Genomic DNA, 22,968 nt, shown 5'->3' with positions numbered 1-22,968 from the left:
ATGAAAATGGTTATGCATAGTATAAAATAAAAAAATCCAGTATCTCAGTCCTTCTCTATTTCTCACTGTCTCAAATCTCAACTACAAATTCTCCTGCATATGGATGGACCAACCATGAGAGTTGAGATACCTTTTTTTTGCAAGCTTGACACCACCTCGATGATTCCATTTTTGTAAAGGTAATCACCCATTAGTGGATTACTTTGTTAGTTTTTTCTGCAGAGTTATGCTATCCTCATATGTTTGCAAGGTGAAGCCTTATGACCCTATCAGTACTAATGACATATGTATGACATTTTTTTACCTACTCATGCGAGATGGATACAAGTAAATGTACATGGGAGCTCTAATGGAAATTGCACACGGTCAAGACATGGGTTTATATGGTATAGCAAGGTGGTGATGTTTTAGTTGTAGCTTGAAAGTTTTTTCCCTTGCGGATGATGCAGACTTGGTAGCATATAGTGAAGCTCTAAACCAGTTGGTTCCATGTGTGACGACAATATAATCCTACATTATGATTGTTCATCTATTGTCCAAACTTCGAATGAAATAAGTAGAAGGATCAATGTTACTTACCTATATACCATTACAGTCATGTATCATTCAAAAGAACGTTATCAAGGCAAAATCATTTCTAAATTATTCTGCAGACCTTTTTAGGACAGTCAGTTTGCATGGTAAAACATCAGTTTTAGGCAATATTTTCCGCAACAAGCGTGCGGGGAATCATCTAGTTCCTCTAATAGTTCCCCTCTACCCTAACCACGCGACATGCTCGACCTACATGCCAGTCCCCTCCAGTGGCGGCAAGGAGTGATGGAGGGTGGGAGAAAGCGAGAACAAGGGATGGTGGTGGGAAGGACGAAAGGAGAGGGGGGAGATATATCGAGGGAGAAAGAGTGACTAAGGGAGAGGAAGCAGTGCACGTGACACGGTAAAAAAAACGTAGACATGCCTGGCTAACACAGGCACATGGTATAATACATCATAACTGCACAATTACGTGTTTGAAATTTGAAGTGTGTATGGGTGGGGTGGAAGAGGGAATTGCAAGCTGGATGCGCTATGACAGAGGTGGTGAGCTTTGAGGTGTATGGCAAATAAGGTGGTATAATGGCAAAAAAGAGTCTACAATGTCGCCCGATGTGCACAAGGATACTAAAAATATATGTTACGCATGATTTGTGTTAAACCACCGGAATATGTATGCCCTGGTGCAACACACAGGCAATTAACTAGTTATTGAAAATGACTTGAGATGGGTGGGAGGAGGCGGCGTAGGCTGTGCGCTTCCTTTTTGTGGGAGGTATGGTTCTTTGATCCGGGACTGGCAGGGTTTGGATCTTTTTTTCTTTTTCTTTTTTCTTTAGGCTGGTTGTAATGGGGAGTATCATATACTAGTATCATGTATATGATACTACTGTATGATACTACATCCGTAATGCAAAGTATCATTCGTTGGTATCATAGAGTACTACATTTATTGCTATGCATGACACAAAGTAGCACATCATTTAATATGATATGGTATCATGATATGATACTCAAGCATCTCTTTCTTCATTTAGTTCTATGCCATCTCATCAAAATTTCTTAGTTGGCATACATGATACTACCATTACGGGCAGTCTTAAAGGAGTAGGTTTGAGTCTTCTTTTTTGATAAAGGGCAGGCTTTGGGTCTTCTTTTTTACCAAAAGGCAGGGTCTGGAATTGGAGTGGGTGCCGGTGGAGCCAAGTTGTGCACCGTGTCCTATGTAGACCAATGTAGTGGGAATTTAAGATCTTTGTCCACTTGGGGAAGAACCACATACATTGTTCTTGCTTTTCCATTTGATTTTGACTAGCAAAAAGACTCATGCGTTGCAACGGGAGAAAAGAAATTCTCTCGTATCGCTAGTTGTGTGTGTGGCCGGTCGGCCGGTTATGAGATCGAACTCTCCCATGGGCAATTTTATTTTTTGCCAGCTCTCCGAACCTGGGCCATAGTGCGCTGCCAGATGGGCTTCCTTCGTTGGGTCAAAACGGGTGGCAAGTAACGAAACAAAATAGCGTACATGAAATTAATTGAATCGGGACCAAGTGAAGCAGGATGAAACCAAGAATATCACCTTCCTTTAATAGTAGGTATAGATATAGACTAGCAAAAGGGCTTGTGCGTTGCAATAGAAGAAAAATATATAATCTTCAGTGACCATGATAACATTCTGTTGTATCACCGATAACATTTTGGCGAACATATTGTTCAATTTCATTAATATTTTTAATACGTATTTTTTTCAAAACATGAACATTTTTTAATTTCATAAACATTTGTTTTCAAAATTGCGAACATTTAAAAAAAACATTGCAAACATTTCTGAATCCACAAACATTTTATGATTTATTGAACATTTTATTTTAAAATTATCATTTTTTGGAAGTACCAAATAATTTAAAGGAGAAAAAAAGAAAAAAACAGGTCGCCCGCACATGGGCCGGCCCAAACGGGTGTGTCTTCTCCCAGCGTGCAAAGCACAATATAGGATGTCCTTACAGCATGGGGTTGTCCAGGCGGCAGGGGGGGGGGGGCTCCCTTGTGAGAAACATTTTTTATACTTACTAGATCATTGGTGGCGTGTGTTGCTGCACCCATCTATTTGTACAATGAAATGATAGAGATTTTGGTAGATATATGACCACGTGAAATATATTAAATGCATAAATATAACCATACATTAGTTAGTAATTTGAGATCTCATATATAGTCGGCTAAGGCAAGATTCACACATACAAACTGGCTTGATATAACAACATACACAATAATTTAGATAGTAAATAGGCCTACTCAACACTTCGAAGACAACTAATAAGCATAGATTGTGTACATGGTGCAGAAATGACATCTTCATAAGCCTCTACCAAAGGGCTGCCATGTTTGAAAACAAAGAATAAATAGGTGAGCCTTATGCACCTGGTCACAAAAATGTAAATCTCTTGTGGAGACAACATAACTGATACAACGAGTAACATCATGTGCGAGATGAAAGACAAATAGTATGAGAACAAAAGTGATAACCGAAATAAATGTGAAGATTCATAAAATATCAGTACACCTAAATGCACCCAGTACATCCTTCTTGAAGCTCTCAAGGTAGATATCATTACTTGGTTATGCGTTAGTACACAAATAAATTTCAGCGAAGAGTCGATCAAATCTTATCCCATGAATATCTACATGCAGAAAAAGCGAAACATGAATCCTTTTTGACAACATATAATATCCGTTCAACTGCAAACAACCAAACTTTCTGCAATGTTTGTTAAAAAATTGAGCAATAATAGTGTAGCCTGATTGGCACACTTGCTTCTTGTGTTCTTTCATCTGACATGGAGCCATCACAAGTTTGAACTATCACTAACAGTGCAGTGAAATCTTGTTTGACAACCAAATACAATGTCCTAAATTTGAACTCGGCCAGAGATATTAAGAAATTTTTATCTCTAGGAATTATATACTGAGGGGAGACGTTCTAAACATATAGACATTTACAGTAATCTATAGCAAATACTGCTTTCTAGTAAATAATTTGGCATACCTTGGAACTGTAATATGCAACATTTTTATTTATGAGGAATGGGAAAATCAAATGGAACAGATCTTTGTGTTCGCGAGGCCAGCTTATAACTTCAATCAGGTTCACCGCAAATATTAGACAGTGAGTTTGTACTCTAGTAATACCACATGTACTCATGAATTAGAGAGCAAAAAAATCATACCTAATTTATAATCGTCATGTAATATTACTGTTGCTCATAACTGAAAAGGGACCGCATGACTTAGTGATAGATAATCGACATAATGTGAAAAAAGAAAATTTGGATGCTGACATATATTGCAACAAAATTCAAGATGCTCATAGACTCTATTATATTGTACTTGATAATTTGCTAACTCCGGCATAAATAGCGATTCTTTTTCTTTCAGGCACTTAATTAGCTAATTTGTATAAGAGGGGGAAAATCTAGGAAAAGAGAAAATGGTAAGTACTAAATGTTTCCAGCCGAGGGACTTCAGAATTATGTACTTACATTAGAACCAAGTTGGTGCTCCATTGCTATCTTAGCATCCATCTAAAACTCAATATGTGGTACACATTGGAGTCATTTGATATATAACATGGAAGGAGTTGTTAAATTAGTGTCGGATTTCGGATTCCGCAGACCCTTGGGAGGTTTGAACTCTGGGGTGCGTGCGAAGAACTCGTCTTCCCCAGTCTGCCTACTCGCTAATCTCACGGCCTAGCCCGATGAACTGAACGGAAAAGGGACACAACAGTTTACCTAGGTTCGAGCCACCTTGCGGTGTAAACCCCTACTCCTGCTTTGTGATGGATTGGCCTCGAGGGGCTGAGGATGAACTAGTATAGTGGGAGAACAGCCTCAAGAGGAGGAGGAATGTTCTTGAGCTCGATGAGCTGGTGCGTGCGAGGGTGATCTGAATGACACGTCCCCTTCTATGGTGGTGGTGCTGCTCTATTTATAGGGGCCTTGGTCCTCTTCCCAAAATGAAGGCAGGAAGGGATCCCACAACGGCCAAATTTGAAGGGAGACAACTAGTACATGCTATCCTGACAAAGATGGTCTTCACCTACAAAAGCCTCTGGTGGTGACGCCGCAGTGGGCTCGGTGATGACCTCCGTCCTGCCGTCCTGGCGGTCTTGGTCTTGTTGCACCAGAATGGAAACCTTTGGTTGATTCCTCGGGACTCCGCACCTGCGCTTGCCTCCTTAGCACCAAAGAGGAAACTGGTACACTGCGCCCGCCGGCGCCTGCCTGGCCTTGGTCGTCATGGCTCACATCATCCGAACCTCGCGAGGTGATCCTTGCATAGATATCTTCGCTCCTCGGGAGCCAGCCTGAGGAGACTGCTCCATGTGGAGGTCTTGGTGTCGTTCGCCTCGCGAGGCTTGGCCCTTCACGAGGGTCTTGAGTTGTTGATGTTGAAGCTGGGCCATACCAAGCCTTCGATGGTGCCACGCCGTGGGCCGCAGGCAGGCAAGTCTAGGTACCCCCATTCCTGGAACGCCGACAGTAGCCCCCGGGCCCAAGGTGCGCTCGAACTTGGCTTCGAGGCGAAGCCAAAGGGCAAATGCGGAGCGTCGCGGGCCCTAACCTCCTACGGCCCTGGTCGACGCATGGCGATTGACGGGACGTGGGCGCCCCCACTTCCCCACGCAACCTTGATATTCGCTGGGCTCGGTGGTTGCCCGTTGCCAAGCAGCTCCGCTTCATCGCTTGCCGTGTTCACCCTTGGCTCCTTCACCTTCCCAAGAAACAGTGGCTCCTTCCCTAGATTTGGCGCCTTCGCTGGTCCTTTCTCGCCGCCATGGCGTCGCGGTCGAAGGAGAAGGGGAAAACCTGCGCTCCGGTCGAATCCCAGCCAGCCTTTGAGCCTGCCCTTGAGCGGTCCACGGTGGTCAACCAAGAGGGGCTGGCCAAGGTCCGTCTGGCCCTCGCCGCCGATTCCAATGAGTGGAAGGTGATGGTGGTTTGGCCCGCTTCCCGGGCCATGGTCGATATGGAAGCCACCGAGATCCCCATCCATCTTCACACCCTCTTGGCTGGCCTGATCCCCCCTTTCTTTGATTTATTCAATGCCATACTCTCGCATTACCAGGTCCAGGCGTTGCATCTGGATCCCTGGTCCATCATCCTCCTCGCTGTCTTCGCCTTCCTCTGCGAGGCGATGGTGGGCATCACCCCTTTTGTGGCCCTATTTTGCCATTTCTTCTCGCTTCACCTGGTCGACGCGCACTAGCGCTCGGGGTGTGTGGCCTTCCAGGCCGTAGAGGCAACGGCCGGCTCAGGCATCGACTTTGAGCTCTCGCCAGATGTAAGTGGGTTCCGGAAGCGGTGGGTGTTCATGGACGCCGGCGTGCTCAACCCCTTGCTGCTGCTTCCGCGAGTGCCGGCTGTTCCCAGCTCTGGCTGGGAGCACGTGAAGCTCGTCGGCCCTTGGCTTGCCCACGTCTGGCGCCGGCTGACCAGGTTGAAGAAGCTCGGGGTGACAGCGTCGATGGTGGTGAAGGAGTTCATCTGGTGGCGCATCGCCTCGCTTCAGCGCCATTCTCGCCAAAATGTGGGCCTTCACTGGCAGCGAGGATCTCATGAGGCTTCAGGTGCCTGTGCTTCCTTCCAAGATGCTGCGCTCGGTGCTCGAGCTTCTGACAGGTGACCCAATGCCAGCCGCGCTTCTAGAGGAGGGCTGCCTCCTGTACCAATGCTCGAACAAGGAGGACTTCATGAAGCAGTTTCCCCTTTTTGATGAACGGGGGATGTGCCCGGTAGGCCTCGTAGGACCTCGCGAGAACCCCATCTTCATGGCTCCCTTGCTCGTCGATCCTGCAATGCGCACACCAGACGTGGATGCAGGGGGCGAGCGCCGCCGGGTACTGCTGGGGCGACTGCTGGGGAGCTGGTGTCGACAGGTGCTCCTGAGGTAGTCGCCCCGAGGCTTCGACAAGTGCTCCTGAGGTGTCCGTTAGAGAGCTGGTGCAACCCAACGCTCCTGAGGCGACAGCCCCCGAAGCCCGAGCGAGTGGTCCTGAGGTGGCGGCTGGAGAGCTGGTGCGGCCTGGCACTCCTGAGACGGCAGCCCCCGAGGCTTCGCCGAGTGCCCTAGCTGCCGACAACCACAACCCGGACCTCGTCCGGCTTCGCTTGAACCTTGAAGCAATCCGCAAGAGGAATGGGCCTCCGAGCTGCAGTGGTGACGCCTACCGGCCAATGAAGCAGAGGAGATACATAGCCATAGACGAGTAAGTACCTTATCCTCATGACTTCCCGCGTGTTGTGTCCTTTCCTGACGTTGGCTCCTTAGTGTCCCTTCGGTGGAGATGACGAGCCCTCCTGAGAAGCGATCTCCGGGAGTCCTTGGTCCACTCTTGGTTCCCGGCCCTCCGCGCTTGGCTCCCGCGCGAGGTACGAAGCTGGTCTAAGGGGCGGATGCGCCATCGGGGGGCCGTGAGCCTGTGTTTTCAGTGTCCTTCCTTCGCGACCCGGCCTGGGGTGCAGAGGGTGTGCCGAGGGCTCCTCCATTGGTCGTCGCCGGCGGCTGGGTGACCCCAACATCAGCTTCGTCTTCGAGTAGCGAGGCCGTGCTGCCTAGCTCCTTCGCCGAGGCCTGAAGAACGGCAGGGAAGGAGCCAGCCTCCAGTCCCCTACCAGGAGCAGGCAAGCCACTCCGAGCCCCTCCGGCATCCTCCGGCATGACGGATAGGCTTGGCCATGCGCTGAAGCTCGTGCGCGGGCACGGCGCTGTCCGCCATGAGATTTTCCAGGAAGCGATGGGTGCACTGAACCGGCTTGGAGAAGAGCTTGCCGAAATCGACGCCCGCCTTGAGATTGAGGACCTTTGCTTGGCGCACGAGTGGCACTAGTTGAAGGTCGCCATCAACCTCGGGCATCTTCACCACGAGCGCGCCAGTGCAAGTGCCGCGGTGTCCCTCATGACTTCTCGTGAGGCTTGTGCCCGTGCTCTGGAGGAGGCCAGGGCCGCTGACCGTTGTCGCGAGGTAGCCGAGGAGCGAGAGCGGGAACTCCAAGACTCGAACGCCGCCCTTGAGCAGCAGGTCGGAGCGCGCAGGGCCGTCTTGGCCGCATCACTGCGCGAGGCACCTTCCGAGGAGGAAGAGATCCAGAAATGCAAGGAGATGCTGGAGCTAGAAGCCTTGGAGTGCAGCCTGGAGCTTGAGCAGCTGGAGGTGAGGGAGCGCCAGGTAGCCGTGACCGAGGATGATGTCGCTGCATGGGAGGCCGGAGGGTGGCGAAGGCTCGCGCGGCTTTCGCCGACGAGTACCACCTAAAGTTGGAGCTTCTGGAGGCCGAGGTTAAGGATAGGAATGCCGCCCTTAGGATGAAGCTAGACGAGGCGGAGCGGGGTGAGAGGGACGCCAAAGGATCTCAGTCCTCTGCCCAAGCCGACTTGGCCTTGGCCCGCGCCGACCTATCCTCACTTCAGTAGCAGATTGAGGGCGCCACCTCCCTCGCGAAGAAAACACGGACTAAGCGTGTCACCGTCAGACGCTGCAGCGCGAGCATGCTTCGATGCTCCAGGCCCTCAGGGTGAGGGCCAACCAAGCCTTGAACACCATCTACGAGGGGAGCGCTCCTCACCCGCATAAAGGGTGACTACGCCAGCCACCTCCGCTTCTTCACCGAGATCGTGACCCGCCTGGAAGATTGGGTCGTGAGGGCTCGCGAGCTCGTTGAAGAGAGAAGCCGGGGGCTGCTGGGGCGCGCGTTCTCATGCATATTTAGCCACCTCCTCAACCTTGACCCCCACTTCGACTTCGACGCCGCCATGGCCCCTGTGCCCGGGGTTATCTAGGACAACCTGGCGCACTGGGTGGATGATCATGTGGACACCCTGGTCACAGGGTTTGCCCCCGAGGATTACGCGACTGTGATCGTGGTAGATGAGGGCAGTGCGGATGACGATGATAAAGACGACACCAGTGGCAGCGCAGGTAGCATGGATGAAGATGATGAGGACGGCGCCGAAGGTAGTGCATCCAGCTAGGCCTACATTCTCTTTTGCCTTAACTTGTATGCAAAAAACTTGGACATGGCCCCGCGGGGCGTGAGAGCATTTTGAAGTGGGATCCCCCTGTAATGTATGAACTAATGTTATGTCTTCCAAAAATAGGATTTGAAATGTGTCGTCGCGAGCTTGTGAGCTCCCGAGCGGGGTTATTGTTGCAACTTATCTTGGTTTAGTAGGCCTTGAGCGGGTCCTGAGGTCGTGGACGTGCCTTCCTCCTAAGGCGAGCCCTTCGGGGCTCGCGAGGTTTTAGGTCTCCCGAGGGGCCTGCTGGCCCGCCCGAGAGGGCCTCGCGAGGAGCTGATCGTTGGATCATGGTAAGGTGTGCACGCGACAATCCTGTGGTGGTTGCGCTCCAGCCCCTTGGGGGCCCTGGCATTCCTGGGGCCAACCCGAGCATGCTCTTGCACGCGCATACCGAGCCCAGCCCCCGCTCGCTAGGCGCTCATGGGGAGGGGTAGTAGGCGCGAGCCTCGCTCTTAAAACACGAAACTAGAAAGAAAGAACCGCGACGAGACAAGAAAAGCTCCCCCCATTTTTCTCAAACACAAAGAACTCTAAATCTCAGTCCAAAAGGTGGCGAATCGGGTTATAGAAAAAAGGGGCAAAAGCAAACAGCCGCGTCCGGCACCTAGCTAGTCTTCTTGTCTTCTCACCAGCGCGGAGCTAAGTGCTTTCACTGGGCGTGAGCATAGTCATTGGGGGACAATGTTGACGGCCAGCGCGGAGCATGGTGCTTCCACTTGGACGTGGGTGGGAGCCCCCGTGAGGCCCGAGGGCGGCACTCAGGAGACTCCGGGGCGTGTATAGCCCCACTCATTATTACGTGAGAGTGTCACGAGCGGAGACCTTCACAGGCACGTGGCCTTGCTTCATGTCGCCTGACGAGGACCCCGCCCTGCGCCACCCCCGGCCACCATTGGGGCATCCGGAAACCAGGGCGAGACCAAGGGGCAAGGGGGACGCTAGCGGCGCCCTCGACGACCGCAGGTCCTCTGCCGGGGAGAAGGGCTCGCTGGCGCCTTCCCCGGTGGGGGACCTACCTACATGGACCGCCTTACTCCATGCGACACAGGGGAGGCCCTGGCTCCGGGCTTCCCCCGCGCGACTGTCGATGTCAAAATTGGCCGGTCTCGGGTAGGGGGTCCCGAACTGTGCGTCTGAGAATCGAAGGTAACAAGGGACACAGGGAACACGATGTTTAACCAGGTTCGGACCCTCTTGCCTCACCCGGGGCGGCACTGTCAAGGTAGTACGAGCAGCGCTGCGGACCAGGTTGACATTGTCGGGTCCCCCTAGCGCTCCAGGGTGAGTTGCGCGGGCGCGGCGGGGGCCGGCGTGCGCCCCCGCCACAATCTACTACATGGGCTGGGCGCAGAAAGGCGCCGCGCCCCTGCAGGCGGCATCAAGCAGCTCGGCGACCCGCTCCAACAGTGTGTGATGAGGACATCAATACCATTGTTACACCCACAGCCCCTGCTGCTATACATACTGGACCAATTACTAGAGCTCACGCACGCCAATTGAATTATCAGGTACTTCCGTTTCTTGTTAACGATTCTAATGTTCATGAGAATATGATGCTGCCTAAATTGGATACATTTGTTTTGCCTACAAATGAAGGGCCTAGCTTGGACAAGAAAGATGAACCTGGCAACAAGTTCAAGCATGGAGATGATGGCATGCGCAAGGGGATCAAGAACGGAGTTACAAGTGATGATTTCAGGACTTTGAAGCCACCATAAGGAGTCATGAAGCCTTGGACGAAATATACAAGATGCCACTTCATAAATTTCGTCCAGAGGCTATTCTAGGTGCTGCATCACCTTATTATTGGGCCAGGCCCATGTATTTTCAAAATACTTAAGTATAGGCTGTTTTTAGAGTCTGTATGTGTAGGGAAACAAGAGTTAGGGTTGGTTTCGGACCCCTCCTCCAAGGGCCACGAAATTCCCTCCCTCTTCCTCCATATATACAGCCCTTGGGGCATCGTTTAGACTTTGGGTTTTGTTTAGATTAAAAGTTTGCCATAGCTGCAACTTCGCGTACTTCATTTGTGTCCAACGACCAGACCAAGACGTCACAGAACCCCACCTTCATTAATAAAGATTTCCTATTTTATTCGCAATATCCAGATTGCAATCTCAGTTTCTTGCTTGTTCTTGGTTTGCTCGCAGGAAATAGACCCTCGTGGTCAGGTTGATCGTGCTCCGGCGTGGTCAATAACCCTCGGAAGTTGGTTTAGCGATTGCTAAGGCGCGATGTCTTCGCACGTTCGTAGTCGGATCGTCAAAGTCGACTTCCACGGAAAACAATATCTATCTCATCGAAACATCGCGACACCTTCGTCTCTATCAAGTGGTATCAGATTCCCAGGTTGCTCGGTGAGATTTTACAGTTTTTCGTAGTTTAGATCGAGTCTGTTCTTCATACCTATAGTCCACGAAAAAGCCAAAAAAATTAGGGTTAGTTCATCCTATCCGAACCAATCTGAGCTTTTGCATAATCTTTTCTGTATTTGCTTTGTTGAATTTCCGGTTGCATCGTCGTGTCAAGTTGCTGGTCTTAGCGTCTAGTCCTTTAGAGTTTCGAGTTCTGTTCATAGGTTGTCACGTCGCCGCTGCCATATATCACCGCATCATCATCATCATCGTTGCTGCCATATACCACCACCGCACCAAATTCATCGTCGCTGCCATATACCACCACCACATATTCACCACCAATCCGAGTCCATAGACGCCACCACATATCCGCCGCCATCACGCCAATTCGAGTCCACCTGCAACATATATCCGCCACCAGTCCGAGTTCCACCAGATTCATCTCCGCCACCAGTCCGAGTTCCACCAGATTCATCTTCGCCACCAGTCCTAGTCCGAGTCTAGTATTTTGTTACTCTATTTTGGATTTCTAGATCACGCCATACTCCGAGTCGTGATAGAGTAGGACTCCCCAACTTTCATGCTACCCGCAGTAGAAAAATAGTTCCAAACTAAAAAAACTAAGTCTGGAAAATTCTGGCTAGGCAGTTTTTAGACATTTGTAGACTTTTTTGAAAAAAAATTGTTGCGGAGCAAAAAAGAGAGGAAAAAAGTGCAAAAAAGTGAAAAAAAAGAAGAAGAAAATCAGAGCGTGCTCCTCCCTTGTTTATGTGCAGCGTCGTGATTTTGTTAGTGTTCTAGGCTCGCGTCTCTAGCACGGTCTAGCCTAGGACCAGCACAGTACCGTCGTTGAGCGTTTATTCAACTTTGCATCTCTGAATTGATTATTGTTGACCCTTTTTGCTACCATATTATAACCCTTCCCAGCTCCACATACATCTATGTCGTGCGTTTGACTCTCCCTGGTAATCGCTCTTTCCAAGCTTTGAGAGTTTTGACTACGACGGTTGCCGATCACCGCCTGCTGCTATGTAAGAACTGGTAATAATTTGAGATTTGCTTGATGGATTTGTGACACCCACCACCACCTCTTTTTAGTAATCTGTAGGATCATATTCTTGTGTGTTTCTATTGCTGGTAACCATGGCAGGATCACAAGCCGACAAGACTGACTGGGAGAACATGACAAATAAGGAGTTGCATGATAAATTTCAGCAAATGATGAGTGGACAGGTGCAAGATGTGCTAAACAGATTTGAACAGGCCATGGAGAAGATAGATGGCATGGAGAATACGTTTGAAACAAAGCTCGATAACAAGTTTAATGAATTGCTCGCGTGTCTTCCACCACCACTACCGGCTGCATCTAACGCACCTCTACTACAACAACAACAACATCGCCTTCCAAATCAAGTGGGACGAGCACAGCGCGTTCCCATTGACCCTGGGCAAAATTCCGGTGCCGCTGTTGATGCTTCTGTAGCTTCTGCTGCTACTATAGAGGTGGATGACCATTACGAGGATGAGGTTGATCAAAATCAAAACTACATGCAACCACCAGCACCCCCACCACCAGGTCGTTCGCAGGTATATCATCGCAACGGTAGGCCTGCACCACCACATGAGGTACGAGATCATGACCATCTTCCTATACTGAAATTGAATATTCCACCATTTGAGGGTAGATATGTTCCTGATATATATCTTACTTGGGAGTTAGAAACTGAACAACGTTTTACATATTTACAATATCCTGAGGAGAGACGTGTTCCTGCTCTGTTTGTGCTTTCACTAGCTTCGCATGTGTTTGGTGGTTTGAACATTGTAGATTATATCCTATTCCAGCTACTTGGGCTGCTTTGAAAACTGCTATGCGTACTCGTTGGGTTCCACCATATTATCAACGTGAATTACTTCAAAAATTGCAGCACCTAAGACAAGGAAAAAATTATGTGGAAGAATATTATCAGGAATTACAAACTGGCATGATTAGATGTGGTATTGTTGAGGAGAATGAAGCTATGCTTGCATGTTTTATGGGTGGATTAAATAGAGAGACTCAGACCATTCTAGAGTATAAGGAGTATACTAATATCACTCGTTTATTCCATCTTGCTTGTAAAGCTGAACGTGAAGTCCAGGATTGACAGGCATTGGCGTGAACTAACTTTTCTGCAGGTCGATCTTCATCATGTACACCACGTGCATCCTCTACTTCCACTGCACCAGCACCTCCATCAGGTGCCACCTCCGGCCGTGATACAAGAAAGCAGGCACAACCACCACTATCTGCCAAGAGCACACCTGCCAGGCCTGCGCAGAGCTCTTCTTCTTCCATGGCACCAACAGGGCACACAAGTGATATTATTTGTCGTTGTTGTAAGGGAAGAGGACATTTTGTGAGAGAATGCAAATCTAAGTGTGTGATGATTGCTACTAAGGATGGTGGGTATGAGTCTGCTAGTGACTATGATGAGGAGACTTTGGCTCTTATTACACATGAAGAACACGGTGGAGATGATTCTGATCATGAGACATAATACATGGCTGCTGAAGATGCTGACAGGTATGAATGTTTAGTTGCTCAACATGTTTTGAGTGTGCAGGTTACACACGCTGAGCAAAATCAGAGGCATAATTTGTTCCATACAAAGGGAGTTGTGAAGGAACGTTCTGTTCGCGTCATCATAGATGGAGGGAGCTGCAACAACTTGGCTAGCATGGAGATGGTGGAGAAGCTATCTCTCACCACAAGACCACATCCACATCCTAACTACATCCAATGGTTCAACAACAGTGAAAAGGTTAAGGTAACACGTACTGTTCGTGTGTATTTTAGTATCTCTACATATGCCGATTATGTTGATTGTGATGTGGTACCTATGCAAGCATGTTCCTTATTACTTGGTAGACCATGGCAATTTGATAAAAAATTTGTACACCATGGTAGAAACAATCAGTATACTCTTGTTCATGAGGACAAAAATATTACTTTGCTTCCTATGAGTCCTGATTCCATTTTGAAATACGATATTAATAGAGCTAATAAAGCAAAACAGGAGCAAAATAAGAGTGAAAATCAGATTGTGGCAAAAGAATTTGAGCAACAAATGAAGCCTAATAATAAACCATCTAGTGTTGCTTCTGAAATTAAATTGAAAAGTGCATATTTACTTGCCACCAAATCTGATATTGATGATCTAGATGTTAGCAAATCTGTTTGCTATGCTTTTGCGTGCAAAGAGGCATTATTTTCATTTGATGACGTGCCTTCCTCTTTGCCTCCTGTTGTCACTAACATTTTGCAGGAGTTCACTGACGTCTTTCCACAAGACGTGCCACCGGGATTACCACCTATTCGAGGGATTGAGCATCAAATTGACTTAATTCCCGGTGCATCATTACCCAACCATGCACCATATCGTACCAATCTAGAGGAGATGAAGGAGTCAACTACAAGAGCTGCTTGACAAAGGTTATATACGCGAATCCCTTAGTCCTTGTGCTGTTACTATCATTTTAGTGCCGAAAAAGGATGGTACGTTGCGTATGTGCGTTTATTGTAGAGGCATTAATAATATTAGTATTCGTTATCATCATCCTGTTCCTAGGCTAGATGATATGCTTGATGAATTGAGTGGCTCTACAATATTCTCCAAAGTTGATTTGCGTAGTGGATACCATCAAATTTGTATGAAATTGGGAGATGAATGGAAAACAGCTTTTAAAACTAAGTTTGGATTATATGAGTGGTTAGTCATGCCTTTTGGGTTAACTAATGCACCTAGTACTTTCATGAGATTAATGAACGAAGTTTTACGTGCTTTCATTGGACAATTTGTGGTAGTTTACTTTGATGACATATTGATTTAAAGCAAATCTTTGGAGGAACATTTGGAACATTTATGTGCTGTTTTTATTGCTCTACGTGATGCACGTTTGTTTGGTAACCTTGGGAAGTGCACCTTTTGCACCGACCGAGTATCTTTTCTTGGTTATGTTGTTACTCCACAGGGAATTGAAGTTGATAAAGCCAAGATTGAAGCTATTGAGAGTTGGCCGCATCCCAAAACGGTCACACAAGTGAGGAGTTTCCTTGGCCTCGCTGGTTTCTATAGGCATTTTGTGAGAGATTTTAGCACCATTGCTGCACCTCTCAACGAACTTACAAAGAAGGATGTGCCTTTTGTTTGGGGTATCGCACAGGAAAAAGCCTTCACGATATTGAAAGATAAGTTGACACATGCTCCTTTACTCCAACTTCCTGATTTTAATAAGACTTTTGAGCATGAATGTGATGCTAGTGGAATTGGATTAGGAGGTGTGTTATTACAAGATGACAAACCCATTGCTTACTTTTCTGAAAAATTGAGTGGACCTAGTCTGAACTATTCTACTTATGATAAAGAATTATATGCTCTTGTTCGGACCTTAGAAACATGGCAACATTATTTATGGCCCAAGGAATTTGTTATACATTCTGATCATGAATCTTTGAAACACATTAAAAGTCAAGCAAAACTGAACCGTAGACATGCTAAATGGGTTGAACTCAATGAGACTTTCCCTTATGTCATTAAACACAAGAAGGGTAAAGAAAATGTTATTGCTGATGCATTGCCTCATCGTTATACTATGCTTTCACAACTTGACTTTAAAATATTTGGTTTGAAGACCATCAAAGATCAATATGTGCATGATGCTGAATTTAAAGATGTATTGCAGATTTGTAAGGAAGGTAGAACTTGGAACAAGTTCGTTCTTAACGATGGATTTGTGTTTCGTGCTAACAAGCTATGCATTCCAGCTAGCTCCGTTTGTCTTTTGTTGTTACAGGAGGCGCATGGAGGAGGATTAATGGGAAACTCTGGCGTCAAGAAGACGGAGGATATACTTGCTACACATTTCTTTTGGCCAAAGATGATACGGGATGTTGAGAGTTTTGTTGCTCGCTGCACTACATGTCAAAAAGCTAAGTCACGACTCAATCCTCATGGTTTATATATGCCTTTGCCTATACCTAGTGTTCCTTGGGAGGATATATCTATGGACTTTGTTTTAGGTTTACCTTGAACAAAGAAGGGGGGGATAGCATATTTGTTGTCGTGGATAGATTCTCGAAAATGGCACACTTTATACCATGTCATAAAAGCGATGATGCTGTTAATGTTGCTGATTTGTTCTTTCGTGAAATTATTCGCTTGCATGGTATGCCAAATACTATCATTTCAGATCGTGATACTAAATTTCTTAGCCACTTTTGGAGATGTTTATGGGCTAAGTTGGGGACTAAACTGCTTTTTAGTACTACTTGTCACCCCCAAACTGATGGACAAACTGAAGTAGTCAATAGAACATTATCTACTATGCTTAGGGCTGTTTTGAAGAAGAATAAGAAAATGTGGGAAGAATGCTTGCCTCATATTGAATTTGCTTATAATAGTTCATTGCATTCTACTACTAAGATGTGCCCTTTTGAAATTGTGTATGGTTTCCTACCTCGTGCACCTATTGATTTGTTGCCTCTTCCATCTTCAGAGAAGGTTAATTTTGATGCTATAGAATGTGCTGAATTGATTTTAAAAATGCATGAGTTAACTAAGGAAAACATTGAGCATATGAATGCTAAATATAAACTTGCTGGAGATAAGGATAGAAAACATGTTGTGTTTGCACCTGGAGATCTTGTTTGGTCACATTTGCGTAAGGATAGATTTCCTAATTTGCGCAAATCAAAGATAATGCCACGTGCTGATGGTCCTTTTAAGGTGTTAGAGAAAATAAATGATAATGCATATAAACTTGAGCTGCCTGTAGATTTTGGGGCTAGTCCCACTTTTAACATTGCAGATTTGAAGCCTTATTTGGGTGAGGAAGATGAGCTTCCGTCGAGGAAGACTTCATTTCAAGAAGGGGAGGATGATAAGGACATCAATACCATTGTTACACCCACAGGCCCTTCTGCTATACATACTGGACCAATTACTAGAGCTCGCGCACGCCAATTGAATTATCAGGTACTTTCGTTTCTTGGTAACGATTCTAATGTTCATGAGAATATGATGCCGCCTAAATTGGATACATTTGTTTTGCTTACAAATGAAGGGCCTAGCTTGGAGAAGAAAGATGAACCTGTCGACAAGTTCAAGCATGGAGATGATGGCATGTGCAAGGGGATCAAGAACGGAGTTACAAGTGATGATTTCAGGACTTTGAAGCCACCATAAGGAGTGCATGAAGCCTTGGACGAAATATACAATATGCCACTTCATAAATTTCGTCCAGAGGCTATTCTAGGTGAGGCGTCACCTTATTATTGGGTCAGGCCCATGTATTTTCGAAATACTTAAGTATAGGCTGTTTTTAGAGTCCGTATGTGTGGGGAAACAAGAGTTAGGGTTGGTTTCGGACCCCTCCTCCAAGGGCCACGAAATTCCCTCCCTCTTCCTCCATATATACAGCCCTTAGGGCGTCGTTTAGACTTTGGGTTTTGTTTAGATTAAAAGTTCGCCATAGCTACAACTTCGTGTACTTCGTTTGTGTCCAACGACCAGACCAAGACGTCACAGAACCCCACCTTCATTAATAAAGCTTTCCTCTTTTATTCCCAATATCTAGATTGCAATCTCAGTTTCTTGCTTGTTCTTGGTTTGCTCATAGGAAATAGATCCTCGTGGTCAGGTTGATCGTGCTCCGGCGTGGTCAATAACCCTCGGAAGTTGGTTTAGCGATTGCTAAGGCGCAACGTCTTCGCACGTTCGTAGTCATATCATCAAAGTCGACTCCCACAGAAAACGATATCTATCTCATCGAAACATCGGGACACCTTCGCCTCTATTAGTGCATCACGGCAAACCTCTGCCAACCTGCAACGCAGCAGCTCTTGTGCCACGATGAGTGCTGCTCGCATGTTCGCCTGCTCCCGGTGAGTGTGTGGCGTCGTTGCCGTGGCGTAGCTCGAAGATCGTGTGGTGGTGCGTGCACATCACGGTGCGAGGGCGGATAACATCGGCCCACGCCGCCCGCGTTCGACAGCGCTGGGCGGCATGCGGGCCGCCAGGAGCGCGGAGTGGAGATCTTCTTGGGCGGACGACACTGCCGGGGTTGGCCAAGCAGCCCAGTGCTCGATATGAGCCCTCGGATTGTCAGCCATGTGGATGACGGGACGGCGGCGGATCGACTGGAAGAGGAGAGGCTCCGATGCACCCCTACCAGGCGCGCCAAATGTTAGATTTCGGGTTCCGCACACCCTTGGGAGGTTCAAACTCTAGGGTGCGTGCAAAGAACTCGTCCTCCCCAGTCCGCATACTCGCTAATCTCATGGCCTAGCCCGATGAACTGAACGGAAAAGGGACACATCAGTTTACCTAGGTTCGAGCCACCTTGCGGTGTAAAACCCTACTCCTGCTTTGTGGTGGATTGGCCTCGAGGGGCTGAGGATGAACTAGTATAGTGGGAGAACAACCTCAGGAGGAGGAGTGTTCTTGAGCTAGACGAGCTGGTGGGTGCGAGGGTGATCTGAATGATCCGTCCCCTTCTATGGTGGCGGTGCTGCTCTATTTATAGGGGCCTTGGTCCTCTTCTAAAAATGAAGGCGGCAAGGGATCCCACAATGGCCAAATTCGAAGGGAGACAACTAGTACATGCTATCCCGACGAAGCTGGTCTTCGCCTGCAAAAGCCTCTGGTGGTGACGCCGCGGTGGGCTCGGCGATGACCTCTGTCCTGCTGTCCTGGCGGTCTTGGTCTTGTTGCACCGGAATGGAAACCTTTGGTTGTTTCCTTGGGACTCCGCGCCTGCGCTTGCCTCCTTAGCACCAAAGAGGAAAATGGTACACTGCGCCCGCTAGCGCCTGCCTGGCCTTGGTCGTCATGGCTCACGTCATCCGAGCCTCGCGAGGTGAGCCTTGCATAGATATCTCCGCTCCTCGGGAGCCAGCCCGAGGAGACTGCTCCACATGGAGGTCTTGGTGCCATCCGCCTCATGAGGCTTGGCCTTCGCGAGGGTCTTGAGTTGTTGATGTTGAAGCTGGGCCGTACCAGGCCGTCGATGAAGCCACGCCGTGGGACGCAGGCAGGCAAGTCTGGATACCCCCGTTCTTAGAACGCCGACAATTAAGTATTGTGTACATAAAGTAATCTGTTACCTTGAGATTTAGAACTATAATATTTAACAACTGACTACATTCAGATTAGAACATTAAAATATTTACATGTAACAGATCTATGATCTGTCAGATAGACGACCCTCCTACTCTAAAAGTAGATAAGTCAAAATATAGTTAAGGGGTTGCTTATTTGTTCATCCACATGCAAACAAATAAGGGGTTGCCTATTAGTTCATCCACATGCTAACACAATGAATTCATTAGAATCTAGCAAAACTACATTGTAATATTTTTTCCATGATTCCAGAAGAAATACACATGCATTGTGGGAGATGAAGTCTACCGACACATTGATACAAGAAGGCATCACATTGATGAATAAACAACAATGGAACTTGAACTTGTTTAATGCCTAATTCCATGGAACAAAGACATAGAACAATAATAATTCTACCCAAAATATAATAAATACAAATCTTTTCTTGATGTGTAATTAATCATAAAATATTAACCCATGAAAAAAACAAGAAGAAATCAATAGTATAAACAATGGAATCACCATAGAAGTGGGATAGATAAGAATTTGATTGGGGTTGAAGGGATTTCAAATGGGATACATGTACATAGTAAAATGCTTGGCTAACAAAAAAATCCTTGCTCACAAATGATTAGTGTAAATTGCAACACCAAACCAATACTGATGGACAGTAACATTATCTTCCACTTGGAGCAAAGATTCAATTCTGCTTCATAAAATAAAACTCAGAGCGGGCAACTTCTTGTATGCAACACTGAAACATGATCACTAAGATACTCTTCTTGGTTTTTATAATTGGTTGTTTCAAAGCAAGAAAACTAAAAAGAACATAACTAAATACAAGTGCATAATACAACTATGAGGATGATGGCATGATGTTACTAAAACTAAAAACAGTAAGCCATCATTATATTTTGCAACAACCAATTAACTATATTAACTAAATGATACCATTGGAAAAGTAAAAGTTTTAGGAAGATCTACCAATACCTGAACAGTAGTTTCCTCCATAAACATTTCCTTTAGCTCATAGAAGAACACTTTGACCTGCAATTGGCTCTACCAATACAAGAGAAAATACACAGATTGAACGAAATATTATACGGGGGTGAGTGGAAGATAGAGAGAAACAAAGTTTGTAAAGTTGTATGTAGGTGTTACCTTGGAGGAGGGAATTTGACATCAATGTCCAGAGGAGGAGAGGGTATCATGACGAAGTAGATAAGTGCAAAAACCAAATCCCTTGATGCTGCTCGTTGTAGCGCGTTTGTGCTGGTTGTGCACCTCCGATAGGCTCTAGATCCACAAGGCCAGTATTGGAAACATAGGGTTGGGTTGGATGGCAGCGGCGGTGGCGTTCCACCTTGAAGGAGGCTCCGAGCACTCTAGGTAGATGGAGAACAAGTCGTTAAGGAGGACGAAGCGAGGGAGATGGCCGGTGCCGCCATGTGGCAAGCTAGGGGCTGCTGATAGAAAATGAGAACGGGGGAGAGGCACCACTGCTCGAGGTCGTGGTCAGTGGCGGTGCCGAGATGGCTACGTCTCGTCCAGCCGCCCGGATTGCCATGGCCATCGCTCCCATACCGTTCGCGACCTAGGTCGGTCGGCCATGGGAAGAGTCGCCAGGTGAAGGGTGTGAGATGCGTTTCGTCTTGGGAAAAAACGGTGGCTTGACGAAGGGGATGGTGTTGCAAGCCCATTAGGCCCAATTTAATCCGAGACGCCGAAAAAGCGACCAGAGCAGCAGCCCATGACAATTAACAATCCCTAATAGAGAACAAGGCCAGATCAGGAGCGATTTACAGTAAATCTGATAGCCGAAATGCTCAAGATTGATGATCCGACGGCCACGGATGCTGATGGCCTGAGAGGACATGAAAAGTGCTTAGTTTTAATATTTCTAAATAGGTGGCATCTGTGAGAAATATTTTGCAACTTTGGGGGTAATTTATGTGACGTACCACCAGAAGCACTAATGACTTTATTATTAGGTATAGATTTGTAAAACGCCATGTGAACTGTGTGGTACGGCTTTACAGCTACAAGAGGATGTTGCCTTGGCATCACTAGTTATCCATGTGTTCTCCCTCGATTTCTTTGTGATTACTCATGTTTTTCCCATGATCTTTCTCAAATTCACCTTTAATTTGTGAAGATCAGACCACCCAACGACGTGTCCCGTATCATCTTACCTTTTCATAGATCCAGAGCTTTGCTTGCCCCTCCTCGAGAGGATCTACCCAAGTGGGTTTAAGGCCTCCTCCTGTGGAGAAGACTCCCTTTAAATAATAGTAATGTTATCTAACGAACATCAACTGGAAAGAGGTGGCAAATGGAAATTTTTTATGGAAAATTTACATGGTAGTGGACGACAAATCTTACTCTCTTTTGTCGTGTGTTTCTTAAGAAATTACCATCCGCCCACAACATAAATTGCCATTTAAAACATTCCAAATTGCCACCCCTCTCAGCGAATGTTTCATGGTTATTGAGGTCCTAAAATAATCAACACCTTCGTTGGAGAAGATTCCTCCAGGAATTCCAAGATCCCGGTCTCTTTGAATTTGGGGATGAACTACATCATGTCTTTTTTTCCTTTGTTTATTCTTTGAATTCATGATAACCTCTTGTGTTAACTTTTTTCTGTGAGAGATGAGTACATGGTCATGAATCTAGCTTTCATTCATGTGTCCATCTTATGTTTCTTTTTATTTAATTCCTCTTATCCATTTTTTATTCCTGAAGAGCAAGCCACCCCACACTGTTTGCACAAAATGATGGCATGAAGGGATATAGGATTTGAATGAAAATGACTGTAACCATGATGGCACTGTTGGGAAATGTTGCATGAAAAACAAAAAAAATCTACACGCACGCAAGATCTATCCATGGAGATGCATAGCAACAAGGGGGAGAGTGTGTCTACATACCCTCGTAGACTGTAAGCGGAAGCTCTTGTTAACGTGGTTGATGTAGTCGAACTTCTTCGCGATCCAACCGATCGAGTACCGAATGTACGACACATCTGCGTTCAGCACACGTTCAGCTCGAGGACGTCCTCGCCTTCTTAATCCAGCAAGATGGCAAAGTAGTGGATGAGTTCCGGCAGCACGACGGTGTGGTGACAGTGATGGTGAAGCTATCTCCACAGGGCTTCACCTAAGCACTACGAAAATATGACCGAGGGACAAAACTATGTAGGGGGCGCCGCACACGACTAAGAAATTGTCGTGGTGATGTGTGGCGCCCGCTCCCACATATATATAGGTGGGGGAGACGGGAGAGGCCAAGGGGCGCACCAAGTAGGGCCAAATCCTACTTGGTGTCTTTCCCTAGCCACCCCCTTACCATATTTGCCGGAGGAGAAAGGAAAGGGGAGAAGAGGGAAGGAAGGGGGAGGCCGACTCCCCCCTTTCCTTCTCTCCCCAAGGGCTGCAGCCTTAGGTGGGGCGCGCCGGCCCCTTGTGGGCTGGTGTGTTCCCCCCTTGGCGCATATGGCCCATTAACTTCCCGGGGTGTGCGAAACCCCTTCCGGTGACCCGATTTCTACCTGGTACATCCTGAAACTCTTCCGGTGTCCAAATATCATCGTCCTATATATCGATATTTACCTCCGGACCATTCCGGAGCTCCTCGTCATGTCCATGATCTCATCCGGGACTCCAAACAACATTCGGTCACCAAATCATATAACTCATATAACACTATATCATCAACGAACGTTAAGCGTGCGGACCCTATGGGTTCGAGAACTATGTAGACATGACCGAGACACCTCTCCGGTCAATAACAAATAGTGGAACCTGGATGCCCATATTGGCTCCTAAATATTCTATGAAGATCTTTATTGGTTG

The sequence above is a fragment of the Triticum aestivum genome, chromosome 5A, assembly GCF_018294505.1.
Source record: "Triticum aestivum cultivar Chinese Spring chromosome 5A, IWGSC CS RefSeq v2.1, whole genome shotgun sequence".
NCBI classification, from domain to species: Eukaryota; Viridiplantae; Streptophyta; class Magnoliopsida; order Poales; family Poaceae; genus Triticum; species Triticum aestivum.
This window is presented reverse-complemented; position numbering follows the sequence as displayed.